The sequence below is a fragment of the Siniperca chuatsi genome, linkage group LG11 (genome assembly GCF_020085105.1).
Source record: "Siniperca chuatsi isolate FFG_IHB_CAS linkage group LG11, ASM2008510v1, whole genome shotgun sequence".
NCBI lineage: Eukaryota > Metazoa > Chordata > Actinopteri > Centrarchiformes > Sinipercidae > Siniperca > Siniperca chuatsi.
In genome coordinates, this window is record NC_058052.1 from 3,634,431 (window position 1) to 3,659,031 (window position 24,601).

At 41.2% G+C, this 24,601-nt stretch overlaps 1 protein-coding gene and 1 long non-coding RNA gene across 11 annotated transcripts in view; one reads left to right on the forward strand and one right to left on the reverse strand.

Moving 5' to 3' along the window:
- slc24a3 (solute carrier family 24 member 3) overlaps positions 1 to 24,601 on the reverse strand; it is a 134,342-nt gene that overhangs the window by 63,292 nt on the left and 46,449 nt on the right. The window lies entirely within an intron of this gene.
- LOC122884096 lies at positions 5,127 to 22,054 on the forward strand. Of its 6 annotated transcripts, XR_006379804.1 has the most exons (9): positions 5,127 to 5,674; positions 9,386 to 9,499; positions 10,239 to 10,316; positions 10,423 to 10,473; positions 11,085 to 11,173; positions 13,723 to 17,460; positions 18,697 to 19,195; positions 19,308 to 19,784; positions 21,819 to 22,054. It is a non-coding gene; the product is annotated as an uncharacterized LOC122884096 (long non-coding RNA). The 6 variants fall into 6 exon arrangements; XR_006379805.1 differs by lacking the exon at positions 9,386 to 9,499 and having other exon boundaries at positions 5,129 to 5,674; positions 18,697 to 19,246; positions 19,367 to 19,784; XR_006379803.1 differs by lacking the exon at positions 9,386 to 9,499 and having other exon boundaries at positions 5,130 to 5,674.

Genomic DNA, 24,601 nt, shown 5'->3' on the forward strand with positions numbered 1-24,601 from the left:
TCTCTGCAGCTCTCTCACCAATGATCCACACTGTGATTATGGGAGGAAAATAAATTATTATAATAAATGCTTCAGATAATGAAAAGTATTTTTTATAGTTAAAAAGTTAACTATAAAGGGTGGTTCAGTTTTTTCATATTTACAATACTATTATGTCACATTTCAACACTTCAAAATATACATGACAGTCAATTCAACAGTTTTTTTGTTGTTGTCCTTTGAAGACAGACAATGTAAAATCAGCTGTCTAAAGTCAAGTAGCCAAGACTGCAGTTTATGCTGTGTGTAGCAGGTCTAGTAGAGGCTTCACAGGTGGCCATGACCTCAACAAAGAAACAAACATCTTGTAACAAATATAAAAGTGCCTTTCTTTCTCAACAGTCATATCTTGCACAGCGCTGTCAGTAGTAGTAATGTTACACAAATCAAAATCATAATAGTGCTGTGGGGAATTACAATCTATCTGTAAGCCGTTATGCACCGACACAACCACACTGAAAATCGAACTGCAGGTTTTCGAATTTCTTGTTTGGTATAGTTCCTTAATAGGCTAAAAAAAAAAAGCGGCAATAATAATTATGACTATACAATCGCATTTAGGTAACTTAACGTTAGCTGACATCCAAATAAATGACTTGCAACTTAAGTTTAGTGAAAATCATTTGATTTGCTTCAAATTGTTCGTTAGAAAGGTATTAAGTAAACATTACACTAATTCATGGTAACACTGGCCGAATTTCTGCAAGTCTCAAAATCTAGTGTTGCAAATTGTCATTGTGTAGTATAATCTCAATAACAGATAAATTATTATTTCAAGTTTTGTTGTATAGCTTCAGGTTAACTTACCTCAAGAGTACGCTGGGACGACGACTAGGTACAAACCATAGACTGCCAACCGCATACCACAAGATTAGCCAGCTAACAACGCAGAGTAGCATATAGCCTAGCTTCTTAGCCTTAGCTAGGTTGGTATCTTTGAGTTAGGTGGGCGTATTTCAGCAACCAGGCACCTCAGCTCCACCTCTTTGCCCATTTTTGGTTATCTGGGAGTTGGGCCGAGTGATGTGCTGCCAAGATGACGACGGCCGGCGGCGCCCACTTTGAGCTTCAAAACGGCTCTTCAGAAATCTATGGGTAACGTCACGGACGCTACATCCATGTTTTATACAGTCTATGGTTTTTACCCGTGACCATGATGTTTCCCTTAACCAAACCTTTCCATAGAGGTGGAAGATCATGAATTAAATGGTCATATGAAACCTGAATACAACTGAGAAAATTGCATGATATAGTCTTGAAAATATTGTCCATCTTCCCTGTGTTTGCTTTTACTGTTAGTAGGATGGAGTTGCACACAGAGTCAAACAAATAAAGTTTCCTCATTCAAACACTGAGATATCACACATATGTATATTGTAAATAGAGATGCTTCTGATCCCATTGCCTGCAGGAGGCAATGAGATCAGAAGCAAATCCCCATGACAAAATCTCTCTTCTGTTCTGTATTCCAGTGTCCATGTCCCCATCTCTCCTGAACACTCTGACTTGGGTCTGTCAGCTCTGGTGCTTTACTTTCCACCAGGAGAGTTTTGAAATGTAAACATCCCCTGTGGAGCTGAGGAATGCAGAGTGGCATGCCGAGGCACGAGACACAGCCAAGCACTGCTGCAAGGCTTCTGGTATGCCAGCTGGCACAACGCACTGTTACTGGCAGATGCAGTGATAGAGAGACAGAGAGAAAGAGAGAGAGGTAGGTTTGTCCAGGCATGAAGCTGACATGCACAGGGAGAGACATGTGGAAAGCTGCAGTATTGAAATATGCATTGGACATGGTGTGTCTCCTCTTCTAGCTACTTCTTTCTTTTTGTAAAACACAGACCACTCCATGAACATACACACATATACACACAAAATCCACTGGCAGGTCACACAGTTCACTGGTTGCCATGGAAGCAGGGGGAGGAGGGTCTATTCCCACCAGCAAAAAATTTGCTGATTTGCCTGAGCTGCAGAACGGTCCTAAAGAGTGTACCTCCATTACAAACAGACATGCACACACACGCACGCACAGAGCTATAGCCATTGTTGTATTGACTTTAGCCAGGTTATAATTTGGGCGCCATGTTACTGCTCTCTCCTGAGAGTTTGTTTGTGCTGGCTGCAGATTTGTGGGGGCTCTGAGAGCATCTGGTACATCTGTAATACATTCTTGTTAAAGGGGAATTCCACTCTGTTTTAGCAATGAATATTGGTATGAATAATGAATAATTTGGTATGATTGCAGTGGTGTGTGTCCCCATTTTGACTTATTCTAGCTAATTGGACCTCCTCTTAGTTTGATGTTGGGCCATGCTTTGCAGAGAATTTGCTGAGATGATCAAAGTCCATAATGTAAATTCACAAATAAAAGATGGTATTCAAATAATGTTCAAATATAATCCGGAGGTGTGGCACGGACAAACAAATAAAGTTCTTACTAAAATATGATAAATATAAATGAATAGAAGGTCTAATTAGTCAGTAAGTGAAAACACCTATGTGGGTGTGAGTCATCATGAAATGCTCATGTAAACTTGGTGGAAACCCTTCTTCAGTCAGACCATACCATGATGCCAACACCTCTTACATTCAGCCACTTTGGACGGATCATCAGCTTGTCAATTTCAGATTCCTGCTTGCTGCTATGATGCTGTGGATTGAGTTACTAGGTGATGGTGCAGGAGCTGTGCCTGAGTGGAGTTTTAGTTTATCAGTAAAATATTAGGCTCTAAAATATTACATTAATAATTGGACATATGATTGATTACAGACCGTGATCGTGCCACAACTTTCCTCTTCATCTCAGTTCATGTCATGTTCACAAGAACTTTGTACAGTTTTGCCCTCCTGTTCCTTGCAGCTATTTTCGACTCAAGCCCATTAATCAACCCTTAACCTAAACAAAATTATAATTCATTCGAAAGCCTTGTTTTCAGTCTTTCACACCCAACCTGGAAAACACTACAGCCAATTCTATTTGTTGTTGTGTACCCCGCTCCTGGTCCGTATTCTGAATTTTTATCTGAATTCTGTGAGTTTTTATCAAGTTTAGTCCTTAAAACAGATTATTGTAGGTGATTTTAATATTCATGTGGACGTCGATAATGATAGTCTTAGTACTGTGTTTATCTCATTATTAGATTTGATTGGCTTCTGTCAGTGTACATAAACCCACTCATTGTTTTAACCACACCCTCGACCTTGTTCTGTCATATAGCATTGAAATTGAACATTTAATAGACTTTCCACAGAATCCTTTTTTTATCGGACCACTGTTTAATAACTTTCGAATTCCTATTATATCTGATAGTGCTGTAGCTAAATTTAAGGAAATGATTATGTCTGCATTTAATTCAGTACCACGTCTGATTATAACAGAGGACTCCTATGCTAATTTTAGTCCCCAAATTGATCATCTTGTTGACAGTGCTTCAGCCTCACTGTGAATGATACTATTGGCCCTCTAAAAAAGAAGATAATAAAACAAAAGAGAGTCACAGCTCTATTGAGCAATGTATTCCTATAGCCCTCAGTAGTAACGATATTCATGCGCTTCTTTAACGATAAAATTCAAATTATTAGAGACAAAATTCATCCTCATGTCCTCAACCGGTACCAATTTATCTTCAAACACAGGAATCTTAGAAACAGATGTAAAACCTGATATATATTGCTACTGCTTTTCCCACCAACCAACCAACCAACTAACTTCAATGATTTCTTCATCTAAGCCATCAACCTGTCTCTTAGACCCCATCCCAACTAGGCTGCTTAAAGAAGTTTTACCCTTAGTTAGCACTTCTGTCTTTATTAACAGGCTATGTACCAACAGTCCTTTAAAGTAGCGGTAGTTAAACCTCTTCTTAAAAAGCCACTCTTGATCCAGGGGTTTTAGCCAACTAGGACCTATATCTAACCTGCCCTTTCTCTCTAAGATTCGAAGCAGTTGCTAATCAGTTGTGTGACGTTTTACGTGACAATTGTAGCAGATTTAAGGTTTAAAATCTCAGAATAATCTCAGCTCTCTGTATAATGAGGCACCACTTGTCCTAGAGCATTGTGTAAAGAGATAATTTGGCCCTAAAGATGAAAATCTGGAGTGCGATGTTTGAAATTCTTCAAATGTCTTGTGAAAACATACCATTACTTATGTGGACAAATTGTTTTGGTGCTTGAAATTGGTTTACCAAAGTCTTAGGTTCACAAAAGAATTAGAATTAGAAAAAGAAGTTAAATATATTAATAAAATATTAGATAAATGCATAATGTCTAAAATGACATTTTGTAATATCGTTTTTTGAGTACAAGTGTTGTCTGTGAATCACCAAATGTTAGAAGGACGATGCTGTCAAGTTTCACCATGGCCATGTACAGAAGCAGCGCAATGTATCCCCATGTTAAAGTCGGTCCAATTGTACTTTTTTCCCTGAGCTATCTGTTTAGCAGCCTGCTTGTTTGTGTTTTGACACAATGTTTGTACTGTTTGTACAGGAAAAAAGTTTGAGCAGGTCGAGGGGTGTATATGTGGAAGTGGAGCTGAGCTGTGGCCCTGGTGTCCAAGCTAGTTGAAACCTGGAGACAGGGGGAGTGGTGTCCAGGTCTTTGTCTGTCTTCCAAGACAGTGGAGCTGGCTGCTGTGTAGGTGGGGGCGCTGGTACATGGGATGCTGGTGGTCATGGGGGAGGTGCTTGTGCTCGGGGGGCATGGGACCTCTTGGCTGGCCGGGCTGGTGATGATGGCTGTGGTCCTGCTCGACAACTGCTACTACAGTTGTTGTTATTGGCTCTGTTATTATTATTGTCATTATTATTCCTATGACTGTCATTCCTAGTGTAATAACCTGAGTATTTAGTATATCAGGGTATTTTGTGTTTTTTATTTACGAGAATGTATACCATTTCATTATTATAATTGCATTGAGGCATTGTAATTTCATTTGTGATAATTTCATTGTTTATTATACAGTTAAAATATGCATTTGCATAGTGTTAAAAGTTTATAAATAGAAGAAGAATTCATAGTTTATTCAATAGGAAAGAAACCCAGTAATGTTTGTTTTGTTGTTATTTGATTTACTGGAGTGTACGTAATGACGCAACACTAGAGCGTAGGGAGAGAGGAAAAAAACACCACCCGTGAAGCGGGAAGGACGGAGCAGCAGTGACCGTGGCCGCACATTACGATCTCGCAAAACCTAGAAAAAGTGTTTAAAAGCCGCGCTTCAGCACACTTGGAAAACTTCCCCTTGTTTCGGAGGACTGCGGGGGACTCGCAGACGACTCGTGCAGCCTGGGGCGAGTTTAAATAGTTTTCTGAAGAATGAGCTGGAAGAGCTAAGCTAAAGTTGCTAGCACCGTGTCTTTGCTAATTCACCTCGGAACCAGTCGGGAGAGAGAGACGGCGTGATCATCGGACGATTCCGCACTCACCTGCGTTGAGGACGACAGCCAGGAGAGCGGATTCCGTGTGCCCATCTCATCGATGTACTTCCTTCGTTTTTTTTGGCCGTAATGGTGAACTGCAGACTGGTAGGATTATTCAACACTATTACAAAGGATTTGAGCTCCAACGCGCGCGCCAACGAAACGCAAGCTTGCTGACTCAAAATCGAGTGCACTCGTGACGGGAATGACTGGTAAATAATTTATCTCGGGGGAATTTCTTATAGTGAATATATTTGATTTAAAACTGAACCTTTTCAATATCAAAGCATAAAACGTATCCACTGTGCGAGTCTCGCATTTGTACACTGTAAAATCAACACTGTAAAAAGGAAAATAACCACAAGGTAATTACATTTAGAGGTACCTGTTTTTAACTAATTATAAATTATTATACCTGAGAATCCTTTCATTTAATTTGAAGCTAGAATCATACTTTTACCCTAGACAAAGGTTTTATACATCGGGATGTCTCTTTTGCCAGTGTTAAATTTGGAAGTTAAAGGAGTCTATATACTGTAGTTATTCCTTGTTACTAACGAGCTGGTTGGCAAAAGGGTTACACTATTATTAATTTATTAATATTAATATTACCACTACCATTACATTATTACTATTTTAAAATTCTAGGTGGTATTTGCATTGTGCTTCCCTCCCCCCTTTCCTTCCATTTCAAAACTCTACAGAGATTTCCAGCAATTTCAAATTCAGTATAAAATCACAAACATAAATAAATACATTTCTATGAAAGACAGAGTCTGTATGATAAAATAGTCAATGGCCAAAGCATGTTTTCAAAGTGTGAATGGAAGTGAAAAAATATTACATTTGTTATTACATTAGTTATCAAAAGGAGATCACATAGGATAGCCTAAATGTGTGTGATTTTCAGAGATACAGTACGTTAGTTTTGGGGAATTTTGCTGTTTTTCCCACTACCCAGAGTCAGAAACTAATACATGATGGACATGTTTTATGTGTCTGGTGTAGTCTGAAGTTATGAAGTTGTTGAGTGTCTATGGAATCATATAACATAATCATAATCCAAGAATTACACAAAACTAAGCAAGTAAAATAAGTGGGGGTGAGGGGACGCCTTTTTATTCTGACGGGAGGCCCAGTGTCTCAGACTTTGAAAACCTATGATCTATACTATTTGTAAGTGAAGCTCACTTTTACAGAAAGAAGAACTTTTATACAGAGTAAATCTTTACTAATGGACAGTCAATTTGGACACACGAACCCACCAATTACGTACAGTGAGAGACAGACGAGACCTCTCTTCTCTGCCTCCTAGCTCGGTGTGTGAGTCACGAACGATCTAGCGAGAATAATGACTAGGAAGCAGAGAGTCTACAGATTGCGACAATATCTGAACCATGTTTCTGTGCTGTATTATCGCGGAGATATTAATAGAAACATCAAGTAAACATCGAGTAAACGCACCGACGCATTCGGTGACCCCAGGGGGTTAATACAAAATATGGTGATCTGACATCATATTAATTTCTTTACATAAAGAACAGTGCTTGCTAACAGGGTATTGCTCTTTGTCAGCATCAGTATGACATGTTCTCTAGAAAGGCCTGTTTATGTCTCAGAGGCCAACTTTCAGAGAAGTTCAATTATTTTTATCAGAGACCGCACTCGTGAAAATTACAAATGACCTTTTAATTGCATCAGACAAAGGACTTGTCTCTGTACTTGACTTGTTAGATGATAGTGCTGCATTCAACACCACTGACCATCACATCCTATTACAGAGACTAGAACATTTAATTGGCATTAAAGGAACTGCACTAAGCTGGTTTAAGTCCTATTTATCAGATCGATATCAGTTTGTATGATGTATCCTCCAAGCACACCAAAGTTAGGCACAGAGTTCCACAAGGTTCTTTGCTTGGACCAATTCTATTCACCTTATATATGCTTCCTTTACATTGCGTTATAATTTGATTTACTCTGAATGGTGTTTGGAAAGCAGTGCTGTTGTGAGACTGGTTTAAGGTGATTAAAAATTTTGAGAGCTCTGTTTTGAATGTTATCAGTGGGTATGTGCAATCTGCTCTACATGCATTTGTTGTTTTTTTTCTGTGTATGTGTATCTGCAGAATTCTGCATGTAAAGATTCTGTTGGATGTTTGTCCCAAACAGTATAGCTATGATGACTGAGTGGATCCCATACTTCACTACCATATAGCGCAATGGGCTGGATGACACTATCAAATATTTTAAGACAAATTTTAATTGGAATTTGAAAATTATAAAACTTTCTCTTAATTTAGAGCTCTTTGAGCTTTTTCTTTTAGTGCATTCACTGCCATGTTGAAACTCCCTGATGCTGTTATGGTTATACCAAGGTAAGTATAACTCATACTATGTTCAATGATATGATTATTAATGGTAAACTGGTATTTGCTCTCCTGGCATCTGGGGCATTTTTGAAAAATCATGACATTAGTTTTCTTCATAAGCCCAGTTCTGACAGTACTTTTCTACGTATGTCCAGCTGTTGCTGTAGTCCTTGTTCAGTAGGAAACAGTAGAACAAGGTCATCAGTGTAAAACACAGGCTGGAGAGGCCAGGAGCAGCACACTGATCCAACTGTACAGTAAGTTAATTTATATACACATTAAAGTTAGTGCAGCAAATTAAAGTCAGCGTAAGTTGCAGCCCTGACGAACACTTCTTCTCTGGGTGTGGGATTCAATTAGTTTGTCTCTAATTTTTACAGCACTATTTTCCAAATACACTGATTTAACCAGATCATACATTTTGTCCCCTGTACACAATGTAAAAGTCTCTCGCTCTCTCTCTCCCTTCTCCCCCCACCGAGACAGATGGCCGTCCACCCAGTGCCTAGGTTCTGCTCAAGGTTTCTGCCTGTTAAAAGGGAGTTCCTTGGTGGGAATTGTTGGGTCTCTGTAAATAATATTATAAAGAGTACGGTCTAGACCTGCTCTATATGAAAAGTGCAATGAGATAACTTCTGTTATGAATTGGTGCTATACAAATATAATTTAATTGAATTGAAAAAATACATGCTAAAGCTAATAGGTCCCAGGCAAAAAGTCAGCATTCTCACTAGTTGATGATACATGTAGAAGACATGTATAAGTTAGCCAAGCATGCTATTGTTAGCAGCAGACAAATACTGGACAAATAACTCACATCAGTAGACTCCTATGTAATGAAACCTAGTTTACTACTCCAGCAAGTAGGCCTACCCTTAGTAACAACCTCAGCAACAGAGATGATTTCTAGTCACTGTTGAGTCAGCCAGCCAACTTGAGCTAATGCTTTCTAGTGAGATTTCCCAAACTGAATAAATACCACACATAGTATTACAGTATGGGATCCAATATGTATCCAAGATTATATATTGCATACTGAAATTGATGTTTAATACAATGAATTTGGTGTCAACAAATTATCATACCTCAATATAGGGCTGGGGCGATTCATTGACATAATCAATGTCATCGATTACGGAAATAAATTGATTTGCATATCGTGCGCGGGGCGTCGCAATGAAATATGGCTGCACCCGGTCAAAGCATGGATTCCCCGGGAGAACAAGCTACAGCCTATAAACCTCACCCACAATCTCCCCTCCCTCTACCCCTCTCGTACGGTCTACTAACAGTCACATATGCTATGTAGAGAAAGAAACAGAGAGAGAGAGTCTCCTTTTTAATGTAGGCCTATTTATGCCGTTGTTTTGTAAAAACCTGTAAATGCACATGTTGGTGCCAATGTCATTAGGTACCATGTTGGTTTCGATAGGCTACCACGTTAACAACAAGCCTCCTCCATACGCCGCAGGTTACCTGCTGCTGTGAAAATGGAATTGTGAGTGAAAAACACAAGTTGTTTTTTTTTTTTTTTTTTTTTTTTGGGTGAAGAAAGTCAAAAGAGCAGACACAGAAGCAGAAAGAGGCGAGGCGGGACAAGCCAGTGTGTGGAAGTGTAGGTGTGTGCATGTGTACGGGTAAAAGAGAACTGAAGGGAAAAGCAAGGTGAGCAGATTAAAGTAATTTGTGAGTAAACACTAAAATAAGGTGAAGAATAGAATTAAAATGGTGATATAGGAAATACGGTAATAATGCCCTGCAGTGCATTCTGTGTTTCTTGTTACATTTGTTTGTTTTTAAGAGAAAATGATTGAATAAAATAATTAAATATTAATAAGACAAGTTTTGATATTTATTTGTGGTAAATTAATTGTTATATTAATCGAGTAATAAAAAATAATCTTTAGAATAATCGATAAATTAGTTGTAAGAAATAATTGCTAGATTAATCGATAAAAAAAATTATATTTGGTGCAGCCCTACGTCAATACTTTTGTACTGTGTTTGATAATTCGGCTTATTCTTTGAAAAGATCTTGTCAAGTCCCAAGTCAGTCCCAATTCAACATCAACAAGTCCCAAGTCAAGTCCTAAGTAAAGACCAACAAGTCCCAAGCAAGTCTTTAAGCCAAGACCAACAAGTCCCAAGTCATGCCCCAATTCAAGACCATCAAGTCAAGTCCCAATTCAAGTCCAAGACCTAAACTTTGTGTTTTGAGTCTAAAACAAGTTATTATATAAGCCCAATAAATGTAATACATTTTTAGATTTTTAAACAAAACAACAGTCAACATAGAACATTTACATTTGTGCTTTTGTATGATGTACCCAATAAGTCCTAGAAATTAGTATCAGTCTTTAAATTGTTTCCTTGCCTTTGCTGTTATTTCATATCCATGGAAAAGGACTGTGCTGACATGACTGTCACTGAAAACTGCAGGCACCATGAGGCTGAAGAGCGACAAGGTCAGATGGAATAGAAGGTAAGCATGTACTGTATAGGCTAATGCACACACACAAATTCACAGCCATACATAAAAGCTCACTTAACATTTCCCTAACACTTTCACACCTCTTTTTGCTGTACAGCCTGGCTCAGCAAAAGGTGAAGCAGAGAGCCAAGCTCCAAACCAGGTTCTGGTAAGTGCAGTGGCAGACTATGCATAATATTACACCATTATGCAGAGTGTGGTTTGACTTCCTACTGCACACAGAAGAGACAGCAGTAGGTGGCAGATTCAAGCACACACACACACATTCATGACACTCAACAACGCCCAACATGGATAAAGCAACAATCTGTTAGTGTTCAAAATGATAACACACTATATATTCTGTCTGGAAGGAGTATAGTTCTGAGCATCAAGGTGAGCTCTGACATCCCAGCAGGCAAAAGTATTTTGTGTTTTCTTTTTAGAGTGATACTTCAATGAAATCTGTCCTTTGAGGATTGCACACTCACCCACTACATGCTGGGTATACTCACTATGTTCCAAGCAGTCATTTATACCAAAATATGGCTAAATACACTGCTTCCATGTTGCACTATTACCCTCCTCAAAGCTCCCAAGTTCCACCAGATGCAGTGCATTTTGGTCACACAGTAGTGTACTTCTCTGTAAGTTCAGTATGTACCAAACAATCAGTGGTTCGCCAGCTGGCTGAGTTTTCACAAAAACAGTGGAGAAGCAGATTATGCTGCAGGAGTGGCTTGAGAGGTTTCTATGAATGTTTTGATACTTTTTCCACAGTGTATCTTGGTCACTGCTGGAATATATTGTAACTGCTGTGAATCCAAGCTGACCAAACCTAAAGGAGCTGAAAAGATTCTTCATTCTGAGTGAGTACTTGACACAAACTACATAATGTTCCCACATAAAAACACAACAGAAAGTATTGTAATATTTAAAGATTAGAAATATGTCAAAAACTTAATTTTGATAGAATTGCCAGAACCGTATGATTCCCACTTGGCATTATTGAATCTAATACAGAGGGTTGCTCCATTCATCAAATAATAACTGTGATCACAATTTTACCGTGCAGTTATTTATGTAATATGTATAAAACATCTAAGCTCAAGGGTCCATTTACTAGCTTTCGGAGCTTACAACTGCCGTCTCACTTGACTTAAGCGTGGAATATATATATATATATATATATCAGCTGTGGTAATGGCGTCAATCACTGGTCTTCACCACCTGTTTTCACATGACTGAAGCTATACACTTAAGTCATGTAATGACACCTGAGCTAGCTACATTCTCTTAATGAAGACCGCTAGATGCAAATGAAAGCTCCAAAAGCTATTAGGTAGAACTTTTATTTTGTTATATATACTGTTAAAACTGTTATTCAGTTAAAAATGCACCGTGTATAAGCGCAACAATGCCTTATACTCCAGTGAGGGCGTTCATAAAATGAACTGTCTTACCCATTGCATGCCTTGTTGCTCTATCAGTATACTAAGCTATTGTTGGTCTATTTGCTAATGCAAAATGAAGTAAACTAGCTAGCTGTGCTGAACTGTTAATAATGACACCAAACTATGTGCTAAGTAAAGTGAAACAGTGGAAACATTTTGAATTTGACTCAATAGATGTACAAATCATGGATAAGGGTAAGGCTGTTTGCTGCAAATTAAACTTTCTTAACTCTTAACAATCTTAACTCTAAGTATCATTAACTTATGAAGTGAGTGAACAGCGACACCACAAATGAATGGAACAATATTAATTCAACACTCCATCCATCCATCCATCCATCCATCTTCTTCCGCTTATCCGGGGCCGGGTCGCGGGGGCAGCAGTCTAAGCAGGGACTCCCAGACTTCCTTCGCCCCAGACACTTCCTCCAGCTCCTCCGGGGGGATCCCGAGGCGTTCCCAGGCCAGCCGAGAGACATAGTCCCTCCAGCGTGTCCTGGGTCTTCCCCGGGGCCGCCTCCCGGTGGGACATGCCCAGAACACCTCCCGAGGGAGGCGTCCAGGAGGCATCCGGATCAGATGCCCTAGCCACCTCAGCTGGCTCCTCTCGGCGTGGAGGAGCAGCGGCTCTACTCGAGCTCCCCGTGTGACTGAGCTCCTCACCCTATCTCTAAGGGAGCGCCCAGCCACTCGGCGGAGGAAGCCCATTTCGGCTGCTTGTATCCGCGATCTTGTCCTTTCGGTCACTACCCAAAGCTCATGACCATAGGTGAGGGCAGGAGAACCGCCACCTTAACGTGGTGGAGGGGTTTGAGTACCCGAATGACCCTGGGAGCTATGTTGCCTGGGGCTGTATGCCCCTGGTAGGGTCACCCATGGCAAACAGGTCCAGGGTGACGGGTCAGACCAAGAGTGGTTCAGAAGACCCTTATGGATTATTTAAAATCAAGGCCAGTTACGTCGCCGGATTGGCGCTACCGGGGCCCACCCTGGAGCCAGGCCTGGGGTGGGTGCCCGGCGGCGCGCCTGGTGGCGGGCCTTTCCCCACGGGGCCCGGCCGGGCACAGCCCGAAGGAGCGGCGTGGGGCCGTCCTCCCGTGGACCCACCACCCGCAGGAGGATCCGTAAGGGGCCGGTGCAGAGAGATCTGGGCGGCAGTCGAAGGCAGGGGCTTCGGCGACCAGATCTCCGGACACAGAAACTGGCTCTAATTCAACACTACTGTATCCAATTAGCCTGTGTAGTTTGTGTTTGAATTAATACAAACAAATTACTTGTTAGTTTGAATTTGTTCAAACTTTTAAAAATGTATTTTTTGAAAAGGTGATTAGTGCTACTTACTAGCTTACTTACACCCACCTAATCAGTGGTAATATTTTGGAGTTAAATGAGAAAATCAGCTCAGCTAATCCGCAGTGTAAGAACTCAACAAACCCGTATTACACAGCACACCTGAGCTCCAAAGTGCATAACATCAATGGATCCATTGTTAAGGGTTAACTTGGGGAAAGCAACTGTTTTGATTGTATAACACAAAATTAGTCAATTTTGTTCTCCTTGATAATGTTTATTTCCTTTCCTGTCTCAGACTTTGGATTATTTTGTGCTGGTGGGATTCCTTAACAGGAAATTATGCAATATGAAGTGACAGAGATCACTTCCTCTCCCCCTCCACCCCCCTAACACATACAGCCACATAAACAAGCACACATGCACACACACTCTCCCAGCTGGCCCGCAGTTTCTGATATGCCTAGTGAGCTTCCTTGAAGTGACAGATGGACCGTAGGTAACGAGGGGATGGCTTAGTAAACATACTCATATAATCACTCACACACACACACAGAGGTACACTTACACACACACTCATATGAGGGCGAACACATGTAACCCCACATCAGCACACACACTTCCTTCCCTACACGGAGCTGGCTTCATATCCTCTCTCCTGCCTCCACCCACAGTCTGTGTTCGGGGATGGATCTCCAAGGCTCCACACACGGGGATACATGACCTGCCTGCCTTTCACAACCTGTTTGTTCTCCTGCCCTACCAAGCACCACAGGTCAGACAACAGCAACAGCTGGCCTGGACCAGGGACGGACTATCATGTATAAATAAATCTGATTGCAGAGGTTTCTATCTTAAAGAATGTGGTTATAGATGTTGCTACATAAATTTGCCTTTAATTAAAAATCACATCGGATCCAGTCAGCATTGTCCACCTCTGATATGATAGATATGTTGCAGTATGACATGATTATTCTAGAATTGATCAATTCAACACTGGTTGTCAAAGATAAACAACTGAAGGGCATACAATTTTAATTGGTCTTTCCACTGGCTGCAGAGCTTTAGGATGGTAACTGGTGACCATCTATCCAAAACTTTTATCCAGAACAAGATATCATGATAGCTAACAGAACAACTGATATGAAATTTCATATAGGTATTCCTGGTTTATTATTCAACTATTAGGAATAGATTAGACTATTCCTAATCATTTTAGTAACCTCATGATGTTTTGTCTGTCTACAGCCAACAGTAATGTTTTGAGCTAAATGCTAATCCTTAATCTCTCCCTCATTCATTCATTCACTACTCCCTACATAACAGAGACTCAGTAATCTACTCTATGGTGAACAGTAAATTAAGATGTTAAACTCTTTATAAATCATGTCATTTTGATTCATCAGGTGCAGCGTTGCATGACTTCTTAATCTTAACATCTCTGATGGATTGTATTGTGGGACAATTAGCAGAAAGTAGTGTGCATGCCATGGACACTACCTTCTAATGGGGATCAGTAAATATATAGCATATATACATGGTAAATGCTTATATAGCGACTACTCAAAGCGCTTCAACTACATATCACATTCACCCCATTCATACACATTCATACACTGATGGCAGGTGCCATCAGTTCAAAGAAAGTAAATCATTTACACACACTCACACACCAAAGGCACAGCCCTTGGGAGCAATTTGGAGTTCAGTGTCTTGCCCAAGAACACTTCGACATGTGGGCTGGGGGAAACCGGGATCAAGATGAAAAGTCAGGAGATTACAAAAGTTATTACAATTCATCCTGTGGGGAACATGAATGTGTGTTATTTCATGGCAATCCATTCAATAGTTTGTGAGCTATTTCACTCTGAACCAAAAAACTTCAACTTGCTGAAGGCACTAGATGAACAGTCAACTATTGAATGGATTTGAATGGACAGTCAAATATTGAGTCAACTCAATAGTTGATATATTTCAGTCTGGACCAAAGTGGTGGACCAACCAACCAACACTACCATTCCTTGAGCCACACCATTTGCGTGGCAAAAAATATAACAAATAAATGTATACAAATATACAAATTTACTGAGTACATTCTTTTTCCCCAAAAAATTTTTGTTCCATCCAGTACTTTCATTTTGCAAGATCTAACAGTGCAAACTGTAGTATTTCCTGTTGTTTCCCATTTCTATTATTGCTTATGACAAGTTCCCTCCCTGTAACTCTAAGGCTCTAAATGAAATCTGGTTTTAACAATTTTCAGCTGCCTCTGTTCTGCCAGAACTGTCACCAAATAGACTCTCAATTTGCCTTAGTGTGCAGTAATGGAAAAAGAGAAAATAGTCCCATTTAGCAGATAATTAGCTGCATGTTAGAAAAACCTGCAGTACACATGTTGTTTATCATGGCGTGCTGCAAGTCAAGGCAACGTTTTCTCATGTGATCTTAAAAGAATTTACAAAGCATTTGACATTTGAGAGATGAGGCGAAACTGCAGCAGGACACAGCACTAATAGTAATGACTGGGAAATAAAGGTCTAAAGTCTAAAGCCCCACTGGTTAACAGATTTTTTTTTTTACTAGCTTTCCTCTTCTCAATCTTAACCTTAACCTGGTAGATACACTTAATATGACAATAATAGGGACATGTCGGGAGTTTCTGGTCATCTTCAGCAAGGGCCCCCTCTGTTGGTGCCGGGAGAGGGGCTTTCTCTATATTGGAAGTCACACTAAGTATTACTGTTAAATATTTCATTCTCTTATTATGTTCCTTTTGTTCAGGGTTCAATTGTTGTTTACTCTCTGTCAGTTCCTACAGGAGAGGGGAAAGCTTTTCAAGTTTATGATTTGAGAATGGTGATCAGTCATTTAAATGCAAAGTAGACCTATAAGAGTAGCTTCTTTTAATGTTAAAGGGGTACTCAATACGTTTAAGAGGGGGAAGATTGTGTCAAAATTAAAGAAGGATAAAATTCAAATAGCTTTCCCATCTTTCCCAAGAATCCCATCTTAGTGACACTGAACATACCAAACTAAACAAAATGGGCTTTAAACATGTATATTCATCTTCCTACAAATCAAGACGCTGGAGGGGGAGTAGCCATACTGTTATCAAGTGTTGTAAATTATTAACACATATCAGAACTCAAGGACAAACAAGGCAGATTTGTGTTGATGATTGGGAGAGTGGAAGGAACCTCAGTGAGTCTTCTTAACGTATATGTTCCCCCAGGTAGCGACAGGTCTTTTTTATAGACAAATATTTGAAATAATAATAATAATAAACAAAAACCATGGGATTTTAATTTGTGGAGGAGACTTTAATGTATGTCTAAATCCAAGACTGGACTCCTCTAGTGGAAAATTAGATTCCAAAGGTATCAGTAAGAAGATAAACAAAGATAAGATAAGCAACACACAAGAAATACAAAGAAAGTTCTTATTTACAAAACAACGTTATTATGAAGCTGGTGGAAAATCTTTGAAACTTTTATCTTACAAACTACGAAAACAAGCTGACAATACTATACACAAGATTAGAAATCCTGACTCAGAAGAGACTGAGACAAGTCTAGGAAAAATCCAAGTGTTTCGAAAAGTATTATAAATCGCTGTTCTCCCAACCACAAATTAATGACAACCTTCAGAATGAGTAATTTTTTGTCATGGTTTTGGGTTTTTGTCCTGTTATTTTCTGTTTTATTTTGTAATACTCTATTTTCACCTGTGTCAATTGATTCCACCTGTGTCTCATTGTCTCCCCTACCTGAGTGTATTTAGTCTGTGTTTTTTGTTTGTTCTGTGTCAGAGCATTGTTGTAGCTCTGTCAAGCACCCTGGTTTCATGTACCTGTGAGTTCTGGATGCTTTGTTTTCTCTTGTACCTTGCCTGTCTGGGGATTTTGCCTGCTCATCGTTGGACTTGTTTTTCTGTTACTGCTTATCTGCTGAGAGTTGTTTTTGGCCTGCCTTTAGTCTTAGCCTTTTTTGGTAATAAACTACTGATCTGCACCAGCTCTACCTGCTAGTCTGCATTTGGGTCTTGTTCACTGGCATTCCTGGCTTGACTAATCATGACAGGACGATCTGACCATAATGGACCTAGCAGACACAATGTCTGACAAAGTGTTTGAGCTAATTAGTGACCTGGAGTGCCTTGGGGATATGTGGAGGAAGGCAGTCGGGGACTATCATAGAGAGGCAATCTGGAGGTAATCTTATTACATGTTGTGGATTCAGATTTAAGGCCAAGCGGAAGATGTCAGGCGGGCTGGGAACCTCAGGCGGACAGCCCGGGGGCAGGACAGGACAAGAGCAGAGTAGGTCAGGCGGCCACCCAGGAGGCAGGGCTGAAGGGCTGAGCTGGTCCAGGTGATGACCAGATGTACAAAACAACTCACCTCGAATTTCTGGGTATGATGGTACTCATGATTTATTTTTGTGCCTTGCTAACATATTTTGTATATTGTATGCTAAAATTGCATATGGATATTCTCCCAAAAAACACTTTCATTTGGAGGTGATATGATGTTGCTACAGTGGACAGTTGCTACAGCTACTGACTCTTTGGCCTGAGGGTGGTGCATAAGGTAAGCTCATGGAGAATCCAAAATAGAAAGGGTTCATCCTCAGAAGAGCGATACTGTTCTGCAACTTTCATGGCAGTATGGTCATCAGATTTTGATTTGTAAGACAAAAGTGAAAGTTTTGGCCTGATGGTGATGGTCACCACAAACAGGGATTCTCTGGGGACTATGACTACTATGACTGGCAATGTGTTTTTGAGACACCTTATCACAAACAAAAGTGTTCATTGTTATGGACTACGTCTAGGGGTTAAGTGCTGATTATCTAATACTAGTCCTAACCTGGTGTGTGTATGAAAGGGAGACACAGGGAAAGGAATAGAAGCAGGTGTACTGATTTCCTAGATGGGAGAAATAGAGAGGTGGGTGAGTCAACAGGCTAGCAGTTAGCGGGTCCCAAAACACAAAGAGAAACTATATGCCTCTTTTACCTCACCTTATCTCCCCGTGTCTGTGTCCTGCGCTTGGGTCCAACCTGCAACACTAACAGAATGATCTGGCCAAACATGGACTCAGCAGACACAGACTGCCACTGGCCCTGTTTGCCTTTTTTCCTGGCTTGGAGTGAAACAGGATGTTTTTTATGAATACCCAGATTTCCTGAGGCACCTTCCTTGCTTCTGGCAGCGAAGCAGGATTTGCCCAGATGGTGGCACACTCCCGGTGGAAATGTTATATACTCTCCTCCTTGTCCTGTTCCTCTTGAGCCTGTCACTCCAGCCTCCTCTGCACCAAAGCCCCAGCCCCAGGTTCCCAGCTATCAGCTCAAGCCTCAGCCCCAGGTTCCTAGTTTTCAGCCCAAGTCTGATAGCTTTCTAGTCTCCAGCCAGCTAGCTAGCTTACAGTCTACCACCAGTCTGTTAGCCTTTGGCCCATGCACCAGCATGCTAGCCACCAGCATGCTAGCAATCAGCCTGTACCCCAGTCTGAGAGCCTCCAGCTGGTTTTCCAGTCTGCTATCAACCAACCTGTGCTACACTTGATTAGGCTTGAGTTAGTGAGCCTGTAGCCTGCCTGTCATGAACCAGTAACTCCAATGCCTTCCTTCTCTGAATCCTTCAAGCCTTAATGAACTGCTCGAGGAGCCACCCTGACATCCAGCCTGGCCATTTCCACAGTATCCTGTGTAGGCCAAAGAAGAAGGCTCCCGACACTGTTGGCTGGCTCAGCTGTTCAGCGCCACAGAGTCTCAACTTCCAGAACCTCTGCCTCTTCGCTGCTCTGTCCTACAGAGCTGCTTCCAGCTCCTGGATCCCAGTTGGCGGCCCGGCTGACTCCTGCTCCTGGTTCCCAGTCAGCGGCCTGGCCAACACCAGTTCCAAAGCTGCAGCGGTGTCCTGTTCCTGTGCTGGAGCAATCTGCTGAGCCTGAGCTGTAGCAGCCTCCTGTTTCCCTGGCTCCACCTGCTCACCTGCCTGTCTCCCAGCTGTCCAGCTGCTCCTGCTCTGCTCTCCAGCCGCCAGCCTCGAGTCCTGAACTTCAGATGCCGGATACTTATTCAGGGCCGTCCTCCTGAGGTCTCCTGCTCCACCCCTGTCCAGCACCCAGGCCGTCCGCCTTAGGTCTCCTGCTCCGCCACTGTCCAGCCATCCAGCTTCCAGGCCTCTTGCTTTGTGATTAATTATTTGTCTTGATTCCTAGCCTGTCTCTAACTATATTTCCCTTGTGCCTCAGGATCATCTCCCATCTCATGCCTGCCTCTCTGCTTGTTTGCCTGCCTGCTAAACTCCAAGGTAACTCCAGCCTGCCCATGCTGTCCATCCAGCCTGGCCTGGCTCTGCCATCCACCATCGCCCCTCTGCCCTCTCTGCCAGCCAACTTCTCCTCACCTCTCCACTACAAAGACTTATTCAACGATCTGCATGCATCTGTGGAATCACACATTGGCTGCTCCTGACTGGTAAAGCAGTATCCTCCTCCACCTAAAACTTTTTCAGAAGTTTATTTAGCTGCTCAACCTGTTGCACTAATGAGCAACATCTTGCATTTCAGTAATGTTATGTCTCTGCCAGTAATGTTAGCTAGTGTTACCAGTTTTTGGAAGAAAGAAAATCCTTGCAATCCCACTAAAACTTAGACAAGAAGCGGCAACACAACAACCGGGATGAACCACAATAACATGCAGATCAACACACCGACATTAATGAAAAGGTAAGCTAATATTACATTAAAAGCTGTGGATGTAACATTAATGTTACTTTCAGTTGGCTATCTTTCGTGGTTATAGGCTATCGGTAGGCATGAGTGCAGGATTAATGTAGACTGTTAAACATTTAAACTTTCACCTGGATGTTTACTAAAGGATTATTATTATTATTATTATTATTATTATTAAAGGAATTGAGTTATTGTTACCCAACCTTTTAGCTGCCGTATATTAGTGAACGAGTGAGTGAATTCCAGGTAGATGCGTTACTGCACAGGAACGACAATGAGTGACCGGTGACGATGAAATCTGTGACCCTCAGATTCTGTGGTGCTAGAGGATCAACTATAGGAAAAAGAGCAATGTTCAAACAGTTTGACAGTCTAAAGGACACTTTGCGTGTAAGCCATTAGCCTGGTCAGATGATGATCAACCATTAATATGCAGCATACCTCATAATGCATGTGTATCTTCCACAAACATAATTTCTATTAAGCTGAATCCAGCTCAGTACAGTTCAATTGATTTGCTCACTTGAAGTAGCCACACAGATCCCAGCTGGCCTGAGCCAACAGCAGAAGGAAAAACATTATTTTGGGGAATTTGCAGTCACGTGTCCGAGCTCCATTGTTGCATATTTGCAGCAGGGCTGTCAAGCGAACAACACTAAAAATAGGACCTAGGCTATTGCCCCCAAACTACTGCCGTGAAAGCTCAACAACTGCAATAGAATTGCATCCTTATCTCTCTTACAAAGGAAAAGACTTTTTACTGAAAAAACTGCCAGTATCCTCCATTTTAGATGTTTTCTTTGGGAGGAGGGTGAATTAATTTGACTTGTTTGTCCAGTAATTCAACCTGAAACTAGCAATATCATTCAACAAGGGCTAATCTTTATTTCAAGACATTGTCATTTGGTTTTGAGTCTAATCTTGCAGGAAGTTAAACAAGTAAAGCAAATCCAATTAACCACACTGCCTGAAATTTTCACTTATTTTGAGAAGAATAAGGCATAGATGCTCCACATAAATATTTGTTTAGATGGATATGTTCATGTACATGTTACCACATCACAATTCACAAAGATGCACGTGGATGTATCGCCTCAGTGTGTGTACATTCCAGATGTCTGTGTGTGTGTGTGCGCAGTATCTTTTCTGGCTTTGTGGATGATAAGAATGCTCTTTCTTGAAATTTAACTGTTGATTGTATCTGTAAAGGGAAAAAAAATGACACAAAGAAATATAGCCGCAAGCGGCAATTCCGGGGTTTAAGCCAACGCAGACCGTCAGAAGTTCAAAGTTTTTGATCTGGACCTGGACCTGGACCAAATGTGGCCTAGACATGAAAAAGGCAGTGAAACCTCACCTTTTTGCATATTCACAACTAGAATGAAGAAAACAAACAATTTCATAGTCTGATTCGTGTTATGCCACGCACATTTTTCCCCTTGAGTGTGAGGTGTAAGGAGCACATTGTGAAGGCCCCTTTTTTTAGAGCAGGAAAGCAGGAATAATCCCTATTAAGGTAATTAGTGTTTCAGGAGACAAAGTGTAATTAAACAGAAACAGTCAAACTGTGTGCTGTCTAAATTTAACTCGTCTGTACAAATTTAGTCAGACTGCAGAATGTAATGTCTCTGCATCCCCAAACTGCAGACAGGACCATTGTGTGCATTAGATGGGGGCAGTGTGTTTACAGTGAGATCAAGAGAATGCTTGGCAGGACGTCAGCCTTGTAAAGCCCCAGGATTCCACATGGAAAACACTCACGCACTCCGCCCCACAGGGAAAACACACGAAGACACACAGCCACACACACACCAACAAGCCCACAGAGAAAACAAACATATGGCATGAGAGCTTTTGGTACACACCGTGGAAGAGACTAGCAGATACACATACAGTGACACTGGCAGTATTCAGTCTCAAGGAGAGCAGAGAGGATTTCTACCTGGGAGAAATTTGTGTTTTTCATCAGCTTTCATCTTAATGTCAACATCCTCCTCACTTTCTCTCTCTCTCTGTGTTTGTCTCCAGCTCCTCACCTCATGTGTCACAGTGTTTTCTTCTGCTGGACACATGATATTTCTATCATCACACAGGATCCTAACCCAATCAATTTAATAACCACTACTACATTATGAAAGATGAGTCTTCAAAGGGTCCCTGTTCTGTAGAAGACATCTTGCCTCGTTCCTGTGCTGAAGACGCCGCGTCCCAGTGGCTCCAAGGACTACAGACTGACCTCCCACTTAATGAAGACCCTGGAGAGACTGGTGCTGGAATAGCTGCGGCCCATGGTCAGACCCCTCCTGGACCCCCTTCAGTTTGCCTACCAGCCCCGGCTGGGAGTTGAGGATGCCATCATCTTCCTGCTGAACCGCATCCACACCCACCTGGACAAGCCAGCAAGCACGGTGAGGATCATGTTTTTTGACTTCTCCAGTGCTTTCAACATCATCCGGCCAGCCCTGCCGGGTGAGAAGCTGGCAGCGATGCAGGTGGATGCCCCCTCGTGTCCTGGATTGTGGACTACCTGACTGGCAAACCACAGCATGTGTGCCTGCAGCACTGTGTGTTGGACAGTGCGGTCAGCAACACAAGTACCTGAAAGTACACATGGACAATAAACTGGACTGGGCTAAGAACACTCAAGCTCTTTACAGGAAGAGCCAGAACCGCCTGTATTTTCTGAGGAGGCTGAGGTCCTTCAAAATCTGCCGGGCAATGCTGAAGATGTTTTATGAGTCTGTGGTGGCCAGTGCTATCCTGTATGCTGTTGCATGCTGGGGCAGCAGGTTGAGGGTAGCGGACGCTAACAGACTCAACAAACTCATCCGTAAGGCCAGTGACATTGTGGGGGTGGAGCTGGACTCTCTGGCGGTGGTGTCAGAGAGGAGGATGCTGGCCAAACTACATGGAGTGGGTGTCTCCCACCCACTCCATGACGTGCTGGTCAAACAAAGGAGTACCTTCAGCGGAAGACTTCCCCCCCCCCAAAAAAAGCGCCACAGGAAGTCATTCCTGCCTGTGGCCATCAAACTCTTTAACTCCTCCCTTTAAGGGTAGTCTGTATGACCCTAAGTCATTATAATAAACATTGATCATTACATCTCTGCATTACTTAATAATTGTGCAATATTCTGTGTTTATACTCCTGTGCAATATACTTTTCGGTTTAAAATTCCCTATTTATTGATATTTATTCATACCTCTATTACTGCTGTGCAATATCCTCCGTCTCATTATAATCTTAATAGCTACACTTAACTTGACAGTTCATGCACTATTACTTTATACTGTATTATTATCATCAAGCGGTAAACCCACTTTGTACTTCACACTTATTTTATACTTATACCCACTTGGTACTTAATTTATTTTCTGACCTGTATTATAGTATATTATATCTTTTACTTAGTACTTCTATTCCTGCGTGCGCTGATGTGATAGTGAGCTGCTGTAACAAGAGTTTCCCCTCTGGGATCAATAAAGTATTTCTGATTCTGATGAAGCCAGGAGAGTCACCAATAGACAAGCCTTAAGAGTCTACAGCCCTAGCAGCTCTGTGTGGCTGTGCTTAGACACAGCTGTGCTTTGAACTGACATGATGACAATGCTAACATGCTGACGTTTAGCAGATAAGGTTTCAGTGTGTAAAACACATGCACATCTAGGTGCTGAGTCCAAAAAGTAGGTAAGTAAGTAGCAGATAAGGTTTACCATGTTCACCATCTTAGTTAATGAATTACTAAAATTATTAAAATTCATCCTGAGGGGGACATGAATGTCGCATTTCAGCGTAGGGCCTCATTCGACTGAAACATCCTGATTGAAGCCCCTGCACTGAAAAGCATTGGTGAAATCAAGAAGATTCTTGTGCTAGTTCGGCTAGTGTTGCCGAGTTGTTTTTCACATTTGTTTATTTGTAACCTCACAAAGTAGCGACAGCACACTCTTCCAGTCAGCTGTATAAAATCTTATTTGGATGTCCAGTAAGATTGTTCCAAACAATTTGCCTTCACTGTCCCAAAAAGCAAAGCCCAGCATTGGCCTGATGCACTAAAATTGTCATAACACCACAGACCAGGAACAGACAAACCCACTAAGGGGCAAAAATAAACTGTGGGCCCCTTCTTAGCCAACTGTTTCTCCCTCTCTGTGCATTGTGTATTAGTAATTAGTAACTTGCTTGTGGTAACTTGATTAAGCACAAATTTAATATGTAAAATGAACCATGCAAGTATAAAATATATACTAAAATAACAAAGGCCTTAAAACTAGATTTTAACTCTGGGTCTACAAGATAAGGCCTCTTTATATATAATTGTTCAAATGGAATCAAATAAATCTGAATCTACTGTCTTTGGCAGCATCAGTAACCCTGCCAGCGTATGAAGGTATTATTGGAGCAAAACAACTGAGCACCTGTGACGGTGGAATCTGTAGTAAAAAATAGTCACACATGTGTATCAGTAAATTTGAAGTCACAGATAAAAAATACTTTAGGTGTTGTAGACTTGTAGAATTCTTTTTCTCTCCCACAAACAACACAACAGCTGCACCTTCTCAAATTCCTCATTGCAGGTGCACAAATCTTATGCTATGAATCACAAATTAAGAAACTTACACTCACATTTTTGCTACAGTTGCTGCAGTGAATATGGTGCAAAATATATTCACACACCCAAAAAATGTTAAGTCATGGACAAAATTTACACATCTGCAAATCAGTATGTGAATTCATGCAATGAGAGTTTCACACCTGTAGAATATTTTCTCACATTGTTTTTCTTTCTTGGATATTTTTCTAGCAAAAG